This window comes from Vicugna pacos, chromosome 32 (assembly GCF_048564905.1).
Source record: "Vicugna pacos chromosome 32, VicPac4, whole genome shotgun sequence".
NCBI lineage: Eukaryota > Metazoa > Chordata > Mammalia > Artiodactyla > Camelidae > Vicugna > Vicugna pacos.
This window is the reverse complement of record NC_133018.1, coordinates 14,944,574-14,950,573: the sequence shown is the minus strand read 5'-3', so window position 1 is coordinate 14,950,573 and position 6,000 is coordinate 14,944,574. Positions and strand designations below refer to the sequence as shown.

Below are 6,000 nucleotides of genomic sequence, written 5' to 3'. Positions count from 1 at the left end.
TTTTCAGGGAACCACTACTTGCTCAATTAAGGACAGACTTTTTTTTAAATCATATTTAGGTAACCAATTTTTTTGAAAATCAGCATTCTTCAAAGTACAGTTAACACTAATGACAGCAAATATAGTTGAATCTCTTTCCAGTGATTTAGGAGGTACCTCTGAATGTCACTTCCCTCATACCGATCCTTCTAACTAATTCTATGAAGCCACCATCACCTTGATACCAAAGCCAAGACACTACCAAAAAAGAAAGCTATAGGTCAATATCCATTGATGAACACAGATGCAAAAAATTCTCAACAAAATACTAGCAAACAGAATCCAACAACACATAAAAGAGATTATACACCATGATCAAGTTGGGTTCAACCCAGGGACACAAGGATGGTTTAATATACGCAAATCAATCAACGTGAATGTCACTTCCCTTTATTTGAGACTGTGAAAAAAGAAACCTGGATAATAAAATTAAAGCCTTACCTTTGCTTGTTGGAGCTTTCTGGGTGTTACATGCTTGTGGGGCTAAGTCAGACAGAGATGTCACATCCAATATCTTGGACTGCTTATCCGCATCATCTGAGTCACAATGAATGGTGTGGGAAGACACTCAGCTCCACTGTCTGGGGTCGGTCTACTGAGTCTATGGCAGACTGTCTCCACCAAGATGGTTACATGCCTAGATTAGCTCCTTTAACAGCTGGACTGGACATTAGTTCTGAATTCCAAGGTGGTGGGGGAAAAACCAGGGTGTTTTCATGTTTGGAAGGCAACAATTCCCACCTAGCAGAGATGTTTCAAGGATTTGTGATTTACATGTCACGTTTATAATACAGTGTCTTGTGCTTAATAAGTGATCAATAAATAGTGTTATGAGGAAATAACTACTTGAGAGTTTGAAAGGAGCCCAAAATCTATTCTTCCAGCTGTCTCCTAAATATTCTGACTTGTACTCATTTTCACAGCAGATGGAAAATCAATTCTGCTCCATTATATTCCTCTTTAGAGAATAATCCAGGCCCCCTTAGTGGAGGAAGACCCAGAGAGAAACAAAAGGGATGCAGGAAGAAGGAAGAGGTTCGAGGAAACTGGTGTCATGGAAATTCATGGCACCTGAAGGCAAAAGAGGGAGAATTCGTGTCCCCACTCTGTGCAGCCAGCATTTTTGAAACAGCTCATGTTGGACATGGCTCAATATTGTGTCATGTCTTCATGGAATCCACATCTGTTTCTCTTTAAACTTCCACCTGCTGGCTCATTTGTTTCTTCTTTCATCCAGCAAAGGTGCATTAGGCACCTATTGTGAGCCTGGAGCTGTTCTTGGTACTGAAGGAACACCAGGAAATGAATCAGACCTGGACCGACCTTCACAAAAGGTTTCAAAGCAGAGGTGCAGAGTGAGACAAGAGTGCATGATGGCCTTATCCAGTCTTGGGAGTGGCGAGGAGGAGGTTCAGATAAGCCATTCCGGAGAAAGTAACCTTTGAGCTGACACCTGGAGGATAAGGAGGAATTAGAACCCAACGTTATCCTTGAAGAGCAGCACAGAAAAAGTCTTTACCTCCCAAACATTTCAGGTCAGCTCTCTGACCTCATTTCCTAGTACTGCCCTATTCTGTCTGATTTGACCACACTTGTCCACCCTGAGGATCTCCCATCTCCCAAAATAACATTCTCTTTCCCCTAGATGACATAACTCTAGGCCCTTTACCACCCTAACTGATCCACCATCAACAGTTCCATTGGTCAAATGTCTTAAAAGGGTGATGCCTGATTAGTTTCTATCCCTGGCCACAATGCTATATGATGAAAAATTCTACTTTGATGGCAAAAAGAGGACTGGAGTGTTCTTGTGTGCTAAAAACTCCACATCTAGAATGGCTTTCTTATGTCCACACAAAACTTGTATTCAAACATTCACAGCAGTATTATTCATGATAGTCAAATGGTGAAAACAACCTGAGCATCCATCAACAGACAAATGGATAAATTAAAAGGTGGTATATCCACACTGTGGAATATTACTTGGCCAGAAAAAGGAATGAAGTACTGACACTTGCTACAATATGAATGGACTTCAAAAACATGCTAAGTGAAAGAAGCCAGCCACTGAAGACCACATATTATGATTCCATTCACATGGAAGTCCAGAATAGGGAATTCTATTGAGACAGAAAGAACAGTGGCTGTAGGTGGGATGGGCAGAGGGGTGACACTAAAGAGTAGGAGGTTTCTTTTTGAGGTGATAAAAATGTTCTAAATTGAATGTAGTGATTGCTTCATATTTCTGTGAGTACATTAAAACAACTGAATTGAACACTTTTAGTGGGTGAATTGTATGGTGTATGAATTATACCTCAAATAAACTGTTAAAATAAAAATTTAAAAAATGTCTTTCTTCTCTCTGTTTGGAAATGTTTTAGAACGCCAGTGATGTGCTAATCAATGTGCCAGACACTAGGAGTTTCTGCAAGTTGGGTTCCCCAGGAATCAGATGTCAGGACAGAGTGAGGAATGCAAAAGGGTGACTGGGGAGTTAGCCATGTGAAAGGGCAAGGGGGAAAACTGGATTGAAGGAATTGTACCCCAGTGTAGATCTAATAACATCTCTATGAGTCCAACAGGGGCTTTGGAACAAAGACTAGGTAAAATAATTTTGGAAAAGAAGAACAAAGTTGGAGGTCTCTCCTTCCTAATTTCAAAACCTATTACAAAGTTACAGTGATCAAAACAGCCTGGTACTAACCTGGGACAGACACAGAGATCAATGGAATTGAATTTAAAGTCCTGAAATAAACCCCCATGTCTGTGGTCAACTGATTTTTGACAAGGGTGCTAAGATCATTCAGTGGAAGAAAAGAATAAACTTTCAACACATGGTGGTAGAAGAGTTGGATAAACACATGCAAAAGAATAAAGCTGGACAGAGAAAAAAATGTGACAAAGAGTGTGTATATGTCCATGTATGACTGAAAAATTGTGATGAACACTGGAATTTGACACAACATTGTAAAATGATTATAAATCAATAAAAAAAAGTTAAAAAAAAAAAGAATAAAGCTGGAACTCTACCTTACACACACACAAAGTAACTTCAAGCGGATCGAAGACCCAATTGTAAGAGTTAAATTAAAAACCTCTCAGAAGGAACCAGAGGTATAAATCTTCATGACCTTGGATTCGGCAACAGTTTCTTATATATGAAAATGAAAACACAAGCAACAAAAGAAAAAATAGATAAATTGGACTTTGTCAAAATCTAAAAACTTTTGTGCATCAAAAGCTACTATCAAGAAAGTGAAAAGACGACCTATAGAATGGTAGAAGATGTTTGCAAATGATCTATCTGATTAAGGGTCTGTCTAGTATCTAAATACATTAAAGACTCTTACAACTCAACACCACCAGCAAAAAACAAACAAAAACAAACAAAAAACAACCCCCAAAAAACTATTTTAAAGTGACCAAAAGAACTGAACAGACATTTCTCCAGAGAAGATATACAAATGGCCAATAAACACTTGAAAAGATGCTCAACATCATTAGTAATTAGGGAAATGCAAATTGAAACCAGAGAGATACCACCTCACACCCACCAAGATGGCTATAATTTAAAAAGTAAAAAAAAATTTAAAAAAATAATCACGTATTGAAGAAAATGTGGAAAAATTGGAGTATATTGTTATATATTGCTGATGAGGATGTAAAATGGTGCAGTCATTGTGGAAAACATTTTAGCTGTTCTTCAAAATGTTAAACATAGAACTACCATATGACCCAGGAATTTCATTCCTAGCTAAGAGAATTAAGAACATATGTTTAGACAAATGTTTATATACAAATGTCCAAAGCAGTATTATTCATAACAGCCAAAAAGTGGAAACAACCCAAACATCTATCAATGGATGAATGGATAAACAAAATGTGGTATTTCTAGACAATGGAATATTATTCAGCCATAAAAAAGAATGAAGCCCTGATGCATGCTACAACATGGTTCAACCTCAAAAACATTATGTTAGGCCAAAGAAGCAAGTGATGAAAGGTCACATGTTGTATGATTCCATTTATATGCAATGCCCAGAATAGGCAAGTCTATTGAGACAGAAAATAGACTAGTGGTTGCCAGAGGCAGAGGGGGAGGAGGAAATGAGGGAGGGGGAGGTGACTGCTTAGAAGGTATGAGGTTTCCTTTGTGGGTGATGAGAATGTTCTGGAACTGGATAGTGGTGATGGTTACACAACATTGTGAACATACTAAAAACCACTGAATTGTACATGTTTAAATGATTAAAAGGATGAGTTTTGTGCTGTGTGGGTTTTACCTCAATTTTTAGGAGGGGAGAAGGAGTAAGAAGGGGTACAGGATATAGTGAGAACCATCTAACAGGAGAGTCATGCCTGGTCTGGGGCAGTCACACAAGGCCTGAGGAAGGATGGCTTGTTAATTCTTCTCAAAGTCCATCTGCTGACTTTCAGGTGGTGTCCTGCTTGAGAACAAGGCTACAAGTTTTGGATCACAGGATACACAGAAATTTTTTTTTTCCTGAACAACGGAAAAAAATAATTTAGGAGTTAAAGAGATGGTAGAGTGAGAGTCGGGAAAAGTCTGTGTGACCTCTGGAGCTCTGATGACCCCAGTGTCCAAAAGAGGATGAGCTAGGTGAGGACTTCTGGCCAGGCTACTTTATCTTCTGCAACTGACCATCAGGACAGAACAGAGGAAGAAAAAAGGGAAAAGAGAAAACAGCGCTCAGGTACAGTCCAGGAGGAGACAACAGAGAGAGAGAGAGAAAGGACAAGAAAACATCCTTTTCTTCCTTTTGTCTCCAAAGCCAGGTGACAGAGAGTGGAAATGGGAATGTAGATCAAAATGTAATTTTCCCTTACAAGCTGTGGGGAGGCCAGGGGCTGGGGAGGTAGCCTGCCCTGGGGAGCTGCTTACTCGGCAATAAATCATTGGCAGCTCTACACAAAAGCAGCACTTATTAAAGGTCAAATGGAGCCAGCGCGGGGTGGGTGGGGGGAGGGCTGATGGAAGCAATAAAGGGGCACAAGAGGGAGGGGGCCATGGGGGCAGCTGATTCTGATTGAGAAGTTGTCCCAAGCAGGGCAGAGGCCAGTCATTCAAGCCAGCAGGTGATGCCCCTGACACACACCGGGGTCCCCTGGGCTGGAAAATGCTGCCTTTGTCTTCATGGCCCAAGAATTTCCCCGGCCCCATGCAAAGATCAATGGCCAATCGATAAAACACTGGCTTGTATAAGAAACAATTACCAGCAAGCCAGAAAAAACAGCACAGGGAGCCCTCTGCCAGTAGATGGGAAGGTTGCTAAACTCTCGGAGGTCAGGTAGCGGAAGAATGACTCCAGTTTCCGGGTGCCCAGGTCAGGCTAATTCTTCATCATCATCATCAACATCACCATCACCATTATAACCATCATCATCAGTGACTTCTACTATCTATCAAACATTCCACACAGCTCATGATCTTATTGAATATTCTTAACAACAAACACACAAGTGCTGTTATCATTTCCATTTTACAGTCAGGAACACTGAGGCTCAGAGAGGTTAAGACACCTACCCACTTACCTAGTGAAATGCAGAGTCAGGATGTGACCCCAATCTGTCTGTCCTCAAAGCCTGTGCTCTTAACTATCACACTTATCTGCTTCTCACAATAACCAAATGATTGTTGAGGGCCTCCTGTGCGCCAGGTCATGAATGCTTTGTTGGGATTTGGGTAATTCATTTCTTCTCTCAAGGCCTCAGCCTCCTCATCTATCTCACGGAGAGTTGTCACTGATGTTCTTATTGAGGAGGGAGGTTCTGAGTGTTAAGCGACAGTCATTGGTATCCACTTGGAAAATGGAAACTGTGAATCTAAGAGGTTGTCTCTCTCAGAGTCATTCCCACTGGGAATGCTATCCTGCCCAGAATGTAGCCCAATCCTGACACAGACAGGCATCAGTGTCCCAAGCTGAGACTAGGTCAGATTAT

At 40.8% G+C, this 6,000-nt stretch overlaps 1 long non-coding RNA gene across 1 annotated transcript in view; it reads right to left on the bottom strand.

Annotated features, from left to right (window-relative positions):
- Positions 1 to 475: 475 nt before the first annotated feature.
- LOC140690916 (uncharacterized) overlaps positions 476 to 6,000 on the bottom strand; it is a 102,422-nt gene continuing 96,897 nt past the window's right edge. Inside the window, exon 3 of the long non-coding RNA XR_012066270.1 lies at positions 476 to 1,492. This is a non-coding gene — a long non-coding RNA (uncharacterized lncRNA). The remainder of the gene's footprint in view (positions 1,493 to 6,000) is intronic.